Raw genomic sequence first — 18,941 nt, 5'->3', positions numbered from 1 at the left:
AGAGATACCAGGGCTCCAGCCTCATCAGTGCCCTGCCGAGACCTTTATCAGCTGCAGGCAGAGAGATTTCTGATTGGGTTAAAGATTGATTGTACACTAATCACAACATCTAGACAGGCAAACAGGCAGCTTGTGGTCAATGGAATCTTGTAATCAGTGCTGGGATAATAACATGCATGCAGCTGGGATTGTTGAACAGCAGGTTTCAACACACAGCCTCCACACTCAGAAAAAAAGACCATTTACATCTTGGACATCTTTGAGAAGAAATGGATAGTCAATTTGCCAGTGGGAACATTAGTTAAAAGTATTTCCCAAACCATTAAACCTGCTATTCTAATAGTGTAAGTACCTTCATTTCCAGAAGCTATCTGTAAAGGCCTTTGCAAAAGGTCCACAAATAGAGCAGCAGCCCACTGGCTGCACATTTGTAACTGCCTCAGAGGTGTTAAACATTTCCCAGTTTCCAACTATATCAGCCAAACACTACAATGAAGTTTTACTTACCTTGGATCAATTCGATCTTCACTTTTGAGAACAGCAAATCTTGAGGTGAATTTGGCTGACGCCTCAGCTCATTGTGGAATGCAGCCCTTGTGTAAGTGTACAGGTGAGATAAACAGGACCGCAGAGCAAATCATCTCCGGGGTTGATTTAAGCAGACATGCGTTCATACGCCTCTGAAAAAGAAATCACCACACACATAGACACATCCCTCCAGAAAATAGATGGTTCTGCAGCTGAGAAAGTGTGCTCACTGTTTGAGCATGCGGAGCAGTGACGGGTGAGTAGCCACTGGAATTGTCACTTCATGCCATTAAAATTAGAGGTCTAAACATGTTTTGACACTACCGACTGCTACTTCTTGCACAGATGTTCTGTTTTGGAGGATAAAGGTTTCCTTGCTTTTTGAAGGGGGTGGGGGTGAGAAGGAAAGAATCACCTAGTTTTCCCTCTGTTCCTGACTGGATTTTTCACAGAACAGGTATTCAACGAATATGAGAATTAGGGACCACTTTTGGAAGAGACTGCCCTGCTCACATATATTTTGCAAGTGCACTGGTAAACAAACCAAACCAAAACAAAACAAAAAACAAAAAACAAAAACAAAACCAAAACACTTTCTTTCTTTCCCCCCAAAGATTAGAAAAATTAGATCTTCTGTAAGGATTCTGGCAGCATTAATCAATGCATAGGCTCAAACACATGAGGAGTTTTAGGATTTTGTCAGCAAACAGTAATGGGGACATGGGCAACTGGATGGCATTTCTAGAGATCACTTTTTTTCTTTCAACTGCTGTGTGTTAAACAGAGCCATGCTTAGAATTACATGCATTTGAAAACACCAGCTAGCAGTGTAAAGATTTGCCCCTGCTTCAAAGCCAAACAGAACTGCATGTAGCAAAAGTTATAACAATCCATAGAATGGCTTTTTCTTACCTGTGTATTTAGGAGTACCATCTGATTTTTCAAGAAATTGCACAAGAATAAGTTTGGATGGGAGGCTATGCAGCCACACCAAGTATCACTATAGTACAGTGGGATAGCAAATGTGTGAGAACATTCACACTTTCGGTGTGGAGCAGTAAAATATATTTCAGCATTTTCTTTAACGTGTAAACATGTGCAGATAATGATTATCTTGTGCTCTCAGTTTGCAAGCTATAATTACAATACCCGAAAAAAGAAAACAGTGAATAGAATCCTAATCACAGAGGGTGGCTGCTACCTAGCAGAAATATTTATTTAATTTTTAAAATTGAGCATTTCCTTAGACATTTACAGTATGAATAAAATGCAGATCTAACCTATTTGCAGTTTCTCATTATGGAATAGAAAGCTTTTTAAAATTTGTCAAAAACCTTTAACATTTAGGTTAAACTAAAGGACCATTTATTTTTCTTTTTTTTTTACACCTGCTTTTAGTAATTAATGGGCTTAAGTAATTCTTTTCAGTAAAAATTGTGGACCTCAGGCTTGACAGTAGGTTTTGTCGCAATCAGATTTTCTTTACTACAGGAAGACTGCATGCAGTGCCACCATAAATATTTTATCATTTAAAGACTCAGGATTTTACTTTCTCTAGGTATTGATGGGTGAATTAGCCAAGGTTTGCAAATCTTAAAGATACTGAGCAGTTCTAGCTGTTAGTATCTACATGTAAACACTGGCTATGATGTTTTCCATTTTCTCTTCACTTAGAGAATTAATAAGCAACTACAAACTAACATCCTCTTTGCTGTGCAGAAAAACTTCTGAAGTAGAATACTTTGCATTTTATTTTGCAAGGGTAAATGTTACTGACCAGGTGGAGCCCTCTTTCCACTCTCTCAATGAACAAGTGGGCAAAGTGGTCAAAGTGTAGTTGCTACATCAGGTGTACCTGAGAGTGGACTGTGGCTCAGTGTTATCAAATGTAACTTAGTTAACTTGATGATTGAGTGACATAATTTGTCTAACTGTAACCAACAGTACCTCTATATTTATACTGTGATGGTGAGAAACCTGTAGTTTTTATAATGTCTGTCCGTTGGAAATGCAAGTTTTAGATCAGTACATCTTTCCTTCCTTCCACTTTCTGTGCTCATTGCAGGAGGATTGGATTAGACAACCTTTAAGTGTCCCTTCTCACCCTGAACTTTCTATGATTCCTTCAAAAATGGGAGGGATGACTTTCCCTCTGAAATGCAAAATTTCTTCTTCCAGCTCCCTGTAAGGAGATCTGCAAGGGAAAATAAAACTTCCATTGGGACCAAAGGCAGAGAGAAGTGACATCTCCTTCTCCCACATGGTGTCCCAGGTATATGCAAGGACCAGGGCTTCCTTTCCCAGGACCATGGAGACAAGGGCAGGGAGTGTAGACAGGAGATGACAGAGCACCAGGAGACTTCTTGAAGAGAATGGCAGAAAAGACAGGTGTTAAGCACATTCTCTACTTCATTAATGAAGCATAACAGAGAACTGAAAATCCAGGAATTACCAGAGACATTAAATCTATGCCGAAATATTTAATGTCATATGTGGTCACTACATAGAAGGCAATATATCTAATAAGAACATCTGGAAATGTAAAAGCTTGTAATTTCACTTATTATTTTATTTTTGCTTTTGGAAAGAAAAAAAATTCTTGTCATTGGTTTCACATCTGGAAGTAATCTCCAAAGAGGCATTGGTTTTGAAAACTGAAATCATTGACTTTTCCTTTGGCATCTTGAAAAGCCTGCATAAGTTTGTTCATATTCTGATTATCTTATCCATCTATGTCTCCCTTGAATTAACTATTCTTATATTATATTGTTTTATTCTCTTAAATCCCAAATCCAAGCTTGAAATTAAGTTAAAATTATTCATCCTCTTTGTGTTTCAAATACTGTCAGCACAACTATTGCAGACTTTAGTAAAATCAGTGAAAATCAAACTTGCTGTCCAGTTTGCCTTCTACCCAGAAGCCATAAATATGCATCACCTTCCAAACATCTCTGAATAATGAGAGTTTCACTCTAAACTATGCAATAGTGTACATACATCCCATGTTTGCCCAGGTTGCTCATACCAATATTAAGTTCTAATCAATCCCATTGGGTAATTTCAAAAAAATCTAATGAAATTCTTTATAGAACATTTCCATTAAAATCTCATCTCCTGAACAGAAACATCTCTGATTGAAATCTACATGAAATTCCTTTACACAGCCAAGGTACTGATTTAAAACACGACCTGTCTATTTACCCTCATTTAGTTACAGATTGCCATAAAGTAATTCATATTTAGCACTTTAACTCATGATAAGGGGGAAAGGGAAAGTTGGAAGTCAGCATAAGATATGAATATATGTGATAAAAATTCTGTGGCAATGATCATTGCCTCCTAATAGAGTCATCGAAGGTTAAGGTAAAGGTTGTCAGAAAGAGAAAAGTTCCCCATCATTTAATGTTCTGCTGATGAAATGGCAAAGTAATAATTTCACTTGGTGCTGTGAAATTGGTATGAAGTTGGAGAAAGAATGATAGGGAAGATGTTCTTCAAAGGAATAAAATACCCATTTCACTGCTAAAGACAGAAGAGCAAAGGCTTTCAATTCGGTGGATGCTGGAAGTGAAGTGGCCTCTAAGGCACAAACCCAGCAAGGAACAAAATTGAAGCCAATAAGGAAGTGTGCTAACAAGTCCTGAGAAATCAGGGGAAATTCCTGAAGTAATACTGAGAGCTGGTGAGCGAGTGAGCAAAGAGCTCCATCAAATATAAGTGGAAAAAGTCCGAGTAAGGAAAGGCAGTATTTATGAAGGAAAAAAAAGGGAAGTTCCAAGGGTGAAATGAGGTTTGGCCCTAGGGCAAAGTCGTAATAAAAAGCAAAGTCATAATATCTGGAGGTTTGGACTTGAAGTGGGTTAACTGAATAAAACCCTGAATGCACTTCTATTAAAAAAAGTAGATCATACTCTGCCCTCAGATTAATATCTCTATGTACCACAATATACTTAGTAAATACAATGATGAATAATTTATAGTTTCATTTGTTTCTTTTGTATCTGAATGCAGTTTCCCTGAGCAAATCACCAATGGTCATGGCTTTTTTAATAAAGAAATTTCTAGCTTGTACACCTTGTGAGGAGTTTAGAATTTTTTTTTCCTTGGGGGAAAAAAAAAAGCAAGTCCAGTTGCAGGCTGTTATACATCTTATTTCAGACAGTTAATGTTGTTTGATCATTCCCCATAGACCTGACAGCAGAATAGAATTTGGTCCAAGGGAGACTGAGCCCAACTGGGAAAATATCTTTCATTATTCTCAATGAGAACTTTCACTGGAAACAGTGTGCTCGGGGTAGGTAGTATAGAAAAAAAATAGCAGGATGCTGTTTTAAAACAAAATCAAAATATATTGTTAAGTAAAAAAAACAATAATGCCATAGGGATTTTTTGCTCTGTAGAACTGCTGAAGGTGTTGCAGACAAGAAAATCTAGTATATGGATTTGTTTCTCTAGTATATTTCTTTGTTGTTAAGATGAAAAATCTATTTACATCCCTAAAGTCCTCAAAGAAAACCCTTCTTCCAGAATTTTTAGAGAATGTCAGAAATAGAGCTCTATAGCATAGTACAGGGATTGTAGAAGTCAAATAAATTTCTTTCCAGTCTCTAAACATAAATGACATTAACTCTATGCTTTCATTTTTCTCCTGTTTTTACTGAATATTGCTCTGTGTTACATGTAGAGATCCCAGCTGTTTTGCAATGAGGCATGTGAGGTACTAGCTCACCAGTGGGGGTGATCTCAGTGGTGTTGAGCTGCTACATTATGAAAGACTTCTCTCAGCTAGAATACCAAACTGAAGAGCTTCTTCTTGGATAGAGTCCATTCCCACACTAGACAAACAACTTTGAGGAGTAAGTAGTTTATTTTATAGTTTAGTGATAAAATGGAGACAAGTTTACTTTGTTTACTTAAAAAAAAAAACCACTCTAAGTGTTCAATATCATAATTTTCAGTGTTATCTCTTGCATTTGGAAATAAGCATAGATAACTAGGGGATTTTTAAAGATTAGGGTAGTTTCCTAGTGCAGTCTGGTATGATTGTAACTTGAGAATCCACAACGGCCATCAATAAATACATGGAACAATTAAATGCAATGGAAAAATTTAATTATAGAGACCCAGAACATGACCTATATAGTGCTTACTGGGTTTTAACTATGATGCTTACATGGCAAACATAGCTGACAAATTAATCGAGGTTTTTCTTCTTTGCTTTTTTTAAAAACAGTTATGACACTTAATTATGTACCATTTCCTCTCTTCACTGCTGTCATAAATATTGCTACTTGTCCTACAGGGTGTCATGGTCGTGCCTTACTAAGCAATCTCTGACATGAATGGAAAGAATCTAAATAAATATATAGGTTGCATGGAAATAGATGTGTATATAATCATGCAGCAAATGACAGTCCTCCTTATCAACAGCATCTTGATATTACTGCTGTGTTTCAGTGAAAGAGCCAGCTTCTACTAATTTAGCATCCCATTCTGCAGTTACTCCTACTTGCCTGTATGTTTTGGTACAAAGAAACAAACTGAAGTCAGAAAGGTTTCTTACATACAAAAATATGTTAAAGGACTGGGATCCTTTAAACTATATTATATAGGGCATATTTTAAAGGACTGGAATATTGCAGAACTATTGCACTTGTTTCTGTGGGAAATGATGCCTTAGTTCTTGTAATGCAGGAACAAGCCCTTCTGCAAAGGTGCCTGCTCGTGCGTAAATGAAGAAAAGGTTATTTATGTCTGTTGCTGAGTGTGACTCAGATGATGATCCTGTGTTACATGCAACAGGTTTCTGCCTGTTCAGTCCCTGTTAGGTTCAAGTGACTGCTCAATTCCCATCAGTTCTTGACAAAGGCTGCTCCCTTCTTGTGCTTTTCAAGTGCTCAGCAGCAGGCACAAGATGAAACCCTGACTCCACTTCTTCTGTGCACAGGGCACAAAAGAGAGCTCACACATTGAGCCACAAGGCTCCAATTGATTTGCTGTGTGAATTCCCATGTCTCCTACATGAATTCCCCTTTCTGGTTCCATTAAGACAGGAGCAATAGCCCAGCAATAAATAGTGCTGCACATATGACTTTAACCTAGTCAAATGCCGGGGGAAGTAAGGGCCTTCAGAGGACTTTGATTCAGGTTTGTTCCTTTGTTGTAAATGAGCCATATTGGTCTCCAGAACTGTTTTTGTGTAAAAAATCTCAAGATATTAAGCCTCTCACTCAGCTCCTTCCTCCTGAGACAGATCTCTAATGCTGAAGTATTAACTGGTAGAAAAGATGCATTGACTGCTCTTCTCTCAGCCTGTCCTCTCAATAAAATTTTGCACATTGAAATGTAACTGGAAACACTTCGAACATTGTATCATATCATGGGATCTAGATCTGATGCTCAGATGCTTCATAGTTCTTTCTCTGCATTGAATCACTGCAAATACTTCCATTCTTTCAATGTCAGAAAATATATATTTTTGGAAATAGAATTGTATGATGTGGTAATCCCATCTCCAAATAATGAGCTGACTACAGAAGTCTTAAAACCACTATCAAGGATAGTGGTTTAGAATTGTACAACCATGAAAAAGGCAGAAAACTCATGGGGAGCTGTGAGTGGAATTAGCAAAGTGATTCCTTAGATTATGACATTCTTTGACTACTGTATTAATTGGTCTTTTCTTCAACTGAGTGAACTTCCTCTCTAGAAGAAGATTGCATGGGTCATAAATAAGAATGATTTCTACTCAAAATCTGGACATCTGTATGTCAGGACAAACACAAACTTGTAATCTTGCAGACTGGCAAAATCAGTTGAATGAACTTAATTTGATTTTGGACATCTCAGACTCCAATGAACTGTTCCCTGACAGCAATGGATTTTATAAACAACCCAATACATAGGGTTCATAATGTTGTCTTAAAAACCAGGACAGTTTGAATGAATCCTTTCCTTGGAAAAATTTGGATGTGTATATCTAAAATCAGAACCTGACCTTTATCTTTCCTGCCCTACCATACATTATCCGTACTTAAATTTGGTTGAGAAAGACATATACAGAAATAAGGCTGTAAGCAGCAGAACAAATTGGATTGGATTGGTTGCTTTAATGAAAAGGAATTTCAAAAACAAGCATTCAATATTATAATTTTCAACTGATTGCATGAATAGGCATTTAACAAGATAATCAGATTTTATTAAAGAATAAAAGTAGTTTTAAAATACAGGAATCTAACTTTTTTTTTTTTTAATGTGATAATTATAAATTAACAACCACCAATAAAGACTTGGAAAACTGAAGTGCAATAGTGGATCTTCAATATAGGAGACCACCGTGTGACACAGGTAATCCTTCTTGGTTTTGATGCATTGTGCAGACATCAAACATAGGAAAAATTTGATTTCCTTGGAGTCTGTGACTCATGGTCAAAAATATACTCTCCTGTGCAATAAAGGGCTCATACTGCTGTCCTTTTGCTTGCTAGCACAGTAGTAAGGTCTTTGAGCCATAGTGGCCACCATTTTCCATAAAATATGTAGGTATAGAATATCTTTGAAATCTCTGCCTATTAGCTTTGGCTGAAATTGGCCAAAGAATCCCAGAAGTTTTAAAGGTGACAGAGGAACAAATAGATACATAATTCTCAGGAAACTGGGTGGAAGAAATGACAGCCCAAAATAGACTGGGTCATACAAGACCGAGATGAAGTTTGTGCCAGTGTCAATTACTACATAAATTTAGTTATATGATTCACACTGACACATTTTATGTTTGTACTAGTGATTTTTGCTGTCATTTAACTCAAATGTGTAGCTCCATAGAGGCAAAGAAAACTTGCACATGAAGAATAGTGAAATCCAGATTATTTTTTTAATACCGAGTGATAAGTCTGAACTACTTATTTTACTGTTAAGGATTTGGCATGATCAAATTCTATGTGATAAATCTATCTCCCAGACAAAATCCGTCACTGGGACAAATTCCTCTTTACTTTGAACTCATAGTTTTATTTATGGCTATAATTTGATCAATGTTTTGAATGGGAGGCTTTATACTCTGTTATGCCAAAAAAAAATAGAACATGATTTCACTGTGTGATGCATATGAGGAGCTAATACCAAATGCTGCCATCTATTATTCAAACTCAGCTCTGCTCACTGAAATGCATATGTACAAATTTAGTGTGTAGTTCCATTTCACAACTGAGGTAAACTGCTGCCAGAAGGGGCTGCTGACCCACTCTCTGCTAGTCACACACTCTTCTTGTCCTTGCATTGGATGCAGAAATCAGAAGGCTGCCAGATGGAACTGAAATATATGTGTCACAGGTTACTTTTCTGTCATTTAAGCCAGTCAGCCTCTCCTACATCATACTAAATGTTACCTTCTAGCAAAACTCCTCAATACTTCATTGAAAGTAACATTTAACTGGAAGCTGGAAAATAAGAATAAATTCTTTCTGTTCTTTTTTTCAGAAGATAAAGGGGGAGTATCTTCTTAAACTGCCCAAATATGAGACAATTGCAATTCCTATATTTGAGCTCTGACATATTTTCAGCTTGTCCTATCAGACCTCTATGACTTTGCAGAGTGTATCTGTCTTGGTGTGGCCCTGTCCATGTTGGAAATAAACCCTACCATGTCAGGTCTGGAGATGTGGCTGGGTCAGTACATAAGCAAAGCAAATAACTGTGTAATGCAAAAGACAATCTGGAGAAAAGGGAAAAGTTGTAGCTTCAGAGATGGAATTTCCCAGATATCTTTCTAAGAGATTTTGGAGTTTTAATGAGTAACAGAAATTGAGAACTATCATGTGCTGCTGAGTTTTAAAGAAATGTGGAAGTATCTGCATGGTGATACATCAAAGCACATTAAATTCACCACGTGGCTGAGGTTTTTGTGTGTGTTTGTTTGTTTGCTTGGGTTTTTTTCTCCTGGAATTCAAAGGCAGACTGTGTACTGTTAATTTTTGTAAGCGAGATGGAAGAAGATGAAATGTAATGTTGGCTCAGGATCTATCCAAGACTCAGTCTGGTGGGAGCAGCACTGAGAAGGTGTTGCTGTGTGTCTGCCCAGTTCTAATATGCCTCTAAGTATCTTTATTGGAGAATATATAAAAAGAGTTGGAGGAAATCCATACTGAATAATGAAGAGCCCTTGAAAAAGGAGTGGAGGTCAGAACTAAGGATTGATACAAAAATGCATGACAACAAATGAAGAAAAGAACAGAAGGGATGTTCAAAAGAAGTAATCAGCAGAGTATCCCTGGCTACACAGCACTCCCTGAGAGCATCTGAGGATCCTGTGGGTGCCGCCCAACAGAGCTATGCAAAGAGCTGTGATATCATTGAGGACCAGAATTAGACTGAAACCTCCCTATTAAGTTCCCTCCTCGTGGCTACAGATGGAAGGAGATAAAAGAGAGAAGTCCTTTGCTTTTCTAGGAGAATCTGTAAGCAGAAAGCTGCAGCAATAAGTTTGTCCAGACTATCAGAACATCCAGAGAAGATGGAAAAGGGCTGAAGTCTGGGGCAGGGAACCTAAGTAAGTAAACTTTCCTCTTGCTACAGGTTGGAGCAGAAAAGTGCAATGAATTTAGTCTGGCCCATGGGAACATTTTCCAATGGAAGACTGTAGAATTAAACCAGAATAAAATCTATCCAAGGAGGACTTTTTCAGCCATTTTGGTAACAAGATACCTTGCTTTTTGGTGCTTAGATGGGTCAGAAAGCTGTGAAAATTGCGAGTGTGAATGATGCATTCAAAATGCAGTCTGGAGTTATGTGGCTGGACAGTATTTCTCTCTGCTAATTGCCAGTGTGACCATATGGGATCATATTAGAGTGATCTCTGTTGGATCGGGAACTAGGAGCAAATGAAGGCTTCTCTTCCACAGAAGAGAATTATTTGCCAGTCATGGTCAGAAACAGGACATAGAGGTGTCTTTTTCAGGTGACATACTATGACAGTTCCCTTTCAAGCAAGAGAAAAACTCAGAATGTATCTGACTGGTTACCTCCTGGGCTACTCATATCACAGCACAAATCATAGGAGCATCCAAAGCACATTACAGCTCTCTAAACGCAACTTAAATAAAACAGTCACAGTGTTGCAACATCTCCTACTAAAAACAAGCCTTGGGTTAAAATGGTTGTTCCTAGCAAGTTCTCATTTTCTGACATTTCATAGAAAGTGGAGTATGTGATGATGTTTATTTCTTTTTAAGACAACTCAGTTGCAGACTTGAGTGGTTGAAGTCACAAATCCCCACAGAAATAAGTCAGGAGAATATCAAGTATACAGAGGCAAAGCCATGTGTGTAGGCTGCCATTAGCTTTATCATTAGTTTTAGATTTATCAGAAGTCAAAGCAACCTGATTACAAACATGGTAGTATTTCAGCAGCCAATAAAGCACAAGTACTGTCAGTGAAAGTACAGATTTTTCACTCTTTGAAACATTAACTGAATGTAACAAATAAGTTTTAACTTCAAATGAAACTCTTTTTACAAAGTCTCATGGTAAAAAATTATAATTGCCTTCTTGTTATAAAATTTGTCATTAGTTTACTGAATAATAATTTCCATTGACATTTCAACAATGGGTTATGTCCCTGTTGAACCCTGGAGTAGATGACCTTGGATTGCAAACTGTCAATAATAATGTCACATAGAGTTTTTTTCCTCACAGTTCCTCACAGCAATGATTTGACAATGAGAACCATCTTGGCTGAAGTGCACTGATGTTGCAGTATTGAGGATCTGTGTGTTGAGGAATACATTTGGTGCAGGTAGCTCAATGTGCAGCTGCAGAGCCGTGCAGGTGGCAGAGCCTGAGGCAAGAGGCCATGAACTGCTGACCCTTGCACAACAAAGGGCACAGGGACCTGTGGCCAGCCAAGTGAGGGACACCCAGAGATGCGGCAGGAGCTGAGGAGCCCAGACTTTCATATATTTAGACTATAAGGGAATAAAAACTCAGGGGTTCCTTGGCTCATGTTCCTCCTCAGAGGCACCAGCTCGAGCTGTTATTCAGCTGATGCACCATGATTAAATCATTTTTAGGATCTAGACATCTAAGACTGCTATGGGAAACCTGGAGTTGAGCCAGTAAGGAAACCTTCTCCAACTGCAGGAGAGTGGGGGGTATGGCTGCAAAGGGACCTCAAGTCTTAGCTCGAGGGGGTGAGATTGTGACTGTCACAGCTGCTCCCAGATGGTCAGACAGGGAACTTTCCTTAACATTTACTCTTGGTCATGCATGTAAAAGAAACATGCTATTCAAGTTTTTCATCCCAGTTTTAAAGCAACTCTTTGGTGGCACCTTCTGCAGCTTTTTTTATTTCATTTTCAAGATTTATTCTATAAATTCTAAAGGAAGATTACTTAGAAAATGAATTTTCTTTAAATAAAGCAACACCTTTTGTTAGACATGTAGCGAATTTAGACCCTGTGTGCATCCACATTGCTAAGCATGTGTTGTGAAAAGAGCCCTCAGCAGTGTAGCAGTTTTCTGGGTCTTGTCAGCTGTGTGATACACCATCACACTCTGGGAAAAACAGTTGTATAAATTTGCTCAGAAAAAGTCTTCAGGGATATTTCATATAAAGAGATTTTATTCACTGACTATGATATGAGTCAAAATCTCTTAGACTTGTTACCATAGCTATTCTTGACTGCTACTGCTGGTATTTTCTATACATATAAAATGTACTTTCGTTCAGAATTCAGGGATGAATTCTTGTAAAAAGCTTCAATAAATGAAAGAAATACATTTCCTGCCTTTACATATAATTATGCAAAATAAGGATCTTCAATTTTAAACTTACTCTTCATTCTAGCACAGAAAATATGCTGTAAGAAAAGGTAGATGATACCATCAGTTGGAGTACTGCTGTATAACTAAGGATAAAAATTGGGGTTTGAAAAGATGTCTATCGTTTATTGAAAAAGCAGGGATGTACAGGGACTCAGTCTATTAAAAATTTCTGTAGATAGTGTTATTCTATGCTTGTAGCAAACTCAAGTTTTTGCTGCCACTCCCACATCTCTAAACCAGGAACAAGCAGGAATATGGAGAGATTCCACTGATTGGCTGGCAGAAGGAAGCAGAACTGCCCTGACAGTCTGCAGCTTCATGAACAGTTTGCAGGGGAAGCTGCTCCATCAGGTATTACTTATTGAGGTCTTAAGATGAGTAGATATCAGGATAAAATACTTGCAATATGAAAAAAGAGAGAAAACTTAAAATTTAAAAATAGAGTTTGGGTTTAATTTGGACAAGAGGGAAAGTAGGTTAGAAAAGCATATATATTAAAACAAATGCAAGGATTCATTAAGTCAGTTAATATTGTCCTTCAGGTTGCCACTACTGAGACTCAACCTGAAAGATTACAGTGCTTATTCTTCAACAGAATTAGGAAGAAGCTTCCCCAGGTACTTACTATAATCAATGTATGTTTCAGAGTGAGTGCTGACGTCTTTCTCCGGGTCTCTGACTGGGACTGGTGCTGTTTAACATCTTTGTCAGCAATGTGGACAGTGGGACTAAGTTCAGCCTCAGCAGGTTTGCCGAGGACACCAAGCTGTGAGGTTCAGTCAACACACTGGAGGGAAAGGATGCCATCCAGAGGGACCTGCAGAGGCTGGAGAGGTGGGCACATGTGAACGTCTTAAAGTTCAACATGGCCAAGTGCAAGGTCCTGTACCTGTGTTGGGATGATCTCAAGCAAAAATACAGGCTGGGCAGAGAACGGATTGAGAGCAGCCTTCTCTCAGAGGAGAAGGACTTGGGGGAGTTGATGAACAAGAAGCTCAACAGGTCTCAGCCATGTGCACTTGCAGATGGAAAGCCAAATGTGTCCTGGGCTGCATCAAAAGCACTGCGGGCTGCAGGCTGAGGGAGGGAATTCTCCCCCTTTACTCCACTCTGGGGAACCCCAGCATAAGAAGAATGTTGAATTGGAGCGAGTCCAGAGAGGGCCACAAATATATCAGAGGGCTGCAACACCTCTCCTATGAAAACAGGGGGAGAGTTGGGGCTGTTCAGCCTGGAGAAGAGAATGCTCTGGGGAGAACTTGTAGCCTTCAGGTACCGGAAGGAAACTACAAGAAAGCTGGAGAGGGACTTCTGACAAGGGCAGGTAATGATAGGCTAAGTGCAGATGGCTTTAAACTGAAAGGATAGGTTTAAATAAGATTTTAGAAAGAAATCTTTTACTGTGGGGGAGTTGGGACACTGGCACAGGTTTCCCGGAGAAGCTGTCAATGGCCCATCCCTGGCAGAGTTCGAGGCCAGGCTGGATGGGGCTCTGAGCAGCCTGGTCTAGTGGAAGGTGTCCCTGCCCATGGCAGGGGAGCTGGAAAGAGGGTCCCTTTAGGGTCCCTTCCAACCCAAATCATTTTGAAATTCTACAATTCTAAGATTTGGTTTTCATTTAATGCTACCAAAATATTTCCTGTGGCTTAAATCATAGCAGTTTTCTCACTCTCTAAATAAAAAACTGTGAAGAAGAAAACAAGAAAAAATCCTTGATGAAAAATGTGCTGGTAAAATTGTTAGGAGGAGACCAGTGGCAAGTGTTTCATGAAACTTCAGGAAAAGCCGATACTGTATGGTAAAGGAGAAATTTTATCTTTGGTGGAGCTTCTCCTTTGACTATTACTTACATTTAACAAAAATCTGTCCATGGTGTGACACTCTGGCTGCTGAGACTTTTGTAACTCAGTCAAGTGGGCTGCTTTCTGAACTGTTTTGAGCATCAAAGCAAGCTCTCTACCATTAAACTCATTCCTCTGCTCACCTTCCACCTTTGCCTGTATTCCTGATCGGTCCAATAATTTTTTAGCCCTCTGGCCAGTTTCAGACAACTTGGAGATAGTAGCTGGAGAAAATTAAGTTCCTACAAGTACTGTGAAAAACAATGGCAATATGACACTTTTATGAAACTGCTGCCACACACTTCTGAGAATGTGCTGCTTTCTAGGAAGCTTTATCTGATTTTGTAGTAGACAAAATAATAGGCAAAAAAAACCCCCTAACTGTTTAAGACTAAGATTTGTAAATTGCTGAAGAAAATATCTGTACAAAGTATAGCACTGCTGTGCTGCCTGTTCCTCTTCATGTTCTCATGTTAGAGATTGCAATCTCCCTGGCTGGAGCTGTGCTACTAACATAAACAGAACTGGGACCCCAATTTGCTTTGACAAGAACAAAAAACTCCATTACACAAAGGCAAGAAAGCAGCACAGAAACAACAGCACTCACGCCCACTTTAAATAACTGCAAAAAAATTATGATGAGTATCCAGCAGCTTCCTCAGTAATGTGACCATTTATTTCCAACTTCATAAGGCAAAAGAAAGACTGTTAATATCAGCAGCTAATTACAGGGCCTCCTTCTCTCTCCAGACACATAAAAGAGGCTGTGAAGTGCAGGAGGGAGAGACTGCAGCAGTGGCAGATTGAAGCTCTTCTTGTTAAATTAAATCTGGCTGAAGATGGAATGTGTTAGAGTGGACAGCAGTGATAATGGGCACTGTTTCTTCAGTGTGTCTATGTATAAATTAACTACCTTTCAGCGCTATCTGGACAATAAAGCTTCAGCAGTTTTCCTCCTAGTTGCACATATGCTGCAATAATTACAAGCATAACTTTATTTACTTCTGGCAGTAAAAGTATGAATAAATGATGTCTCATTGCTGTGGTCATGTTCATGTTCTCTTTGGCCTCTTCTCTCGTCTGCTCTATCACAAATCATGTCCTCTACTCTGGTAATGCTAAGAAACACAAATTTGGCAGATGTCTTGCTGTGTGACATATTTCCCTTGCACTCAGGTCTTTAAGCATTCAGTCTACTTATTTTCTGAAAGAAATGTGAAGCTGTGATAGAAAAAGAGAGTGCCTGTAGTGCTTGTGCAATGCAGTGGTGCTGTGTCATGGCCCATGTTATTTCCTGATGATTTAAAACACTGCTGACTATTACCTTTTTCTTACTTTATTTGGCTTCCCTTTCAAATCATAGTATCTCGCCATCAGTACTGAAACTAATTTGGCTGTGACCCTTATGCTTGGTGGCTAAATTGATTTTTCTCTTCCTGATTCTTGTTTTCCCTCCCATTACAAAGCACCACCAGGATTCCCATATGGGTAATGCATCAGAGTTTCTGGACAACTGGGTAAAAAAATTCCTGTATCCTCATGACTTGCAAAAAAGTAGTTGAAAAATAACAATAACAAGCAGAAAAAACCCAGCCTGGGAGTAAAATGTAAGTCAATTATGTCTTGCTAATTCTGCACAGGGAAATTCAGAGAGCTAGTTGCATTTGTGTTTAATTCCTATAATGCCTCCAATTATGTTTTCAGTTCGTTTATAAGATTCACATTATTTAAGAGGAACGTTAAATGCAAATAAATGAATTTCAAGTTGAATAGACACAATATAGGGGGAAAAAGATAATTTAATCCCAGTAAAGTTGTAAAGACATCTTTATCTGGAATACTCAGGTGCTATAAAAATTAGATAAAGTTATTTCAGTCAAGTCTAGGGTTTGAGGTTCTGAGTTCTGCATGTGTGTGTGTGTCTGTGTGTGTGTGTCTGTGTATTACATTTGCTGCTTTTAATTCATAAGCTCAGGGCTTTATAGAAAAGCACTGATATATTTTGACAGCAGCAAAGGCTTGATTTTCAGACATCCTTCATATTCACAGTATATTGCAGTAAATTTGTTTTTCTCTAAAAATTAAACTAAGTTTCCTAAACATGAGGGCTTACTCCCAATTTTAGACCTTCAAGCAGTAGTTAATTGGAGCTTAATGTTGCCTTGACATTAAGTTTCACTGTACAGGATGGCTGGTTCCTCCCCTCCCCATGAACAAACTCCTGAACATCTCCCCACTTCTTATGTTAAACCACTCTTTGACACAGGTAGGTGCATCTAGGAATGTTGCAAAACCGAGACAGATTTTGGATTATTTTCAAGCTAAGGTTCATCAAAAGAAATCTCTTTCTTAAGTACAAGCAAAAGTTTCCCATTTTCTCTGCTTTGGAAGAGTTGGTGAGGGGATACATTTCATGTGACACAAGAGGAGCTCTATCTCCAGAGCCTCATGTGGTGTCTCACTGTTCCTGATTGCTGGACCTTGCTACAGGAAAGCAGCCTGGGATCATGTCCTTCTACAAAGCCTCAATGGGGTGGGAGCTCTCTCCTGGGCCCCAGAGTGCTGTTAATCCATCAAAGGGTAAATGGGATGTTTTTGAGTTTGAACTCCCATCTGGATGTTCCCTTAGTGACACTGTGCATCTTGCACGTGAGCAGCAGCTTTTCCTTTGTTTCCCAGGTGCTCAGTGGCAGCTGGAGGGAGGCCCATGACTTGTGCCTGGGTATGGCCAAGGAGAAGGTTGTGGTGCTGGTCAGAGGGACCCAGACCTGCCAGAGCAGATTACCCATACCAAGAGGATAATGTCCTGTCCACGCATGCAAAGCATCAGAAAGAAGAAAAAGCCTGTCATTTCCTGACAGCATAAAGAGGGCCCACCCCTTGCATCCTGTCAGAGAATAGCATCATATCTATAACAGCAACAGATACTTGGGCCTAAAGCTCTTTGTGTCTTAATTTCTTCCAAGTTAAAGTTTACTGCCAGCCTTATAGCACAGTCTGTGATTCTTTGCTGAAAGATATTTCACCAGTGTAAATTATTATTTTATTACTTTTGGCAGACAGAATGTTTAGCAAGTCATTTGAAATGTAAGCTTCTTCAAAACTCGCTAAATGCAGTGGGAATCTTTACACAGAATCTTAATTTATCCCCTTATACTTCAGTTGTTTTTTTAATCTTTCTTTTGAACCACTGCGCAATTTTCAATCTGAAAAGAGAATCTGAGGAACGATATGCAATTGTCACACACATCAGTCTATTAAAAAATTGGGTTTATGACTTTGATGCAGTCTAGACAAATGAACATATTTCAGAAACTTCTGAAGCTACTGATTGAATGATGGAAGTACTGTTTAATATTTTAATAATTGGCTTTCTAGCTTTTGAGATATGAACATCTGCAAATGAGAACTTTACACAGGAAGTCAAGTCAGCCTCTACATTCCCCCTCAAAGCAAGAGAGCAGATGCTGCTCACCCGCCCCTGCTCTGCAGTTTGGAATATCTCAGCTTAGCACTGCAGTCCTTTTCCATTGATCAGTAAAGGTGGGTGAACCATGGGGAAACAGGGAGAAACCAAATGCTGTGTGAACAGGGGTCTTGATAATCCTTAACATCGTGAATATACTCGTGTTTATAACATATATTTTTTTGAATGCAAATGCATTTTATATTGCAATGATCTTTTGACAGCTAGGGATTACTTTTTATCCTTTCCTGTACCACAAGGCTAATGAAACAGTCAATTAAATTAATCCTCTGCAAATTTAAAGTGGCTGAGAAACGAACACAGCTATAAGTTGTAGAATTTGCAACCAGAAGATATTGACAGGGAAACAAGTTAGTGCTGTTTGATAAAGAATTAGATACTTAGTCCAAATTGCAGATGCTCTGTGCATAGAGATCCTCTGCAGTCAGAGTAGTCTTGCAATGGTTGCAGTTCTTTACCAAACTTTTATTTATCTCTTGTTTATCTTCCTATTGACTCTTATTCTACAGAAATCACTTTTTCTTTAAATTAAAAAGGATTCTTTCTAGCCTGGAGAAAAGTAAAAGTAAGGCTTTTTGTCTTCTCCACATCCACACCTTTTCATTCCCAAATTTTGGGATTCTAAAATTATCCTTACCTCTAAGATGTAGTTCCTTTTGGGAAAAACCCATTGCACTGGAACAAGGATAAGAATGTGGAATTTCCAGTACAGATCTCATTAATCCTTTTAACAGAATAACCTTCATCACTGGATTCTGAAATAAGAAATGCAATGTTGCCTCCTTTATAAATTAGTTGGTGGAATTAATTAACTGCTAACTAATAACTAAATAGCCAACCCTGCAAACATTTCAGCATCTGCATGTCTTTAGGCATGAGAATAATGATAGGAGAATTGACGGGAGAACCGTCTGTTTAAAATTAAACCAGGTTGTGTTAGCAAAATAGAGCTTTTAATATTTCTCTACAGAAAGCCTGTGTTGTCTTCTAGCTTCTACAGCAGTGGGTTTCATATTTACCTGTAATTATATTTGCCTGTCCATCTGAAGAAAGCACTATTTTAAAGTTAAAAAGTACAGGAAACAAGAAAGAAAAGAACCAGAACTTTCTATATTGGGGCAGAGAGGAAAGATGTGTTTCAGTAATTTATAATTAGTGAAATAAATGAACCATGTATTGGTTAACAAATTTCTGTCTTGTTATGATAATACCCAGATTTTAAAAATACAATGTTACTCACAGAATAACAACACCATGATTTGTTG

At 38.5% G+C, this 18,941-nt stretch overlaps 1 long non-coding RNA gene across 1 annotated transcript in view; it reads right to left on the bottom strand.

The window, feature by feature from the left end:
* Window positions 1–18,941, bottom strand: part of LOC104686449 — a 61,196-nt gene that overhangs the window by 9,233 nt on the left and 33,022 nt on the right. The window contains exon 3 of the long non-coding RNA XR_005601489.1: window positions 508–680. This is a non-coding gene — a long non-coding RNA (uncharacterized LOC104686449). The remainder of the gene's footprint in view (window positions 1–507; window positions 681–18,941) is intronic.

The sequence above is a fragment of the Corvus cornix genome, chromosome 2 (assembly GCF_000738735.6).
Source record: "Corvus cornix cornix isolate S_Up_H32 chromosome 2, ASM73873v5, whole genome shotgun sequence".
NCBI lineage: Eukaryota > Metazoa > Chordata > Aves > Passeriformes > Corvidae > Corvus > Corvus cornix.
Note: the sequence above shows the minus strand (reverse complement) of the source record. Positions and strands in the feature narration are given on the sequence as shown.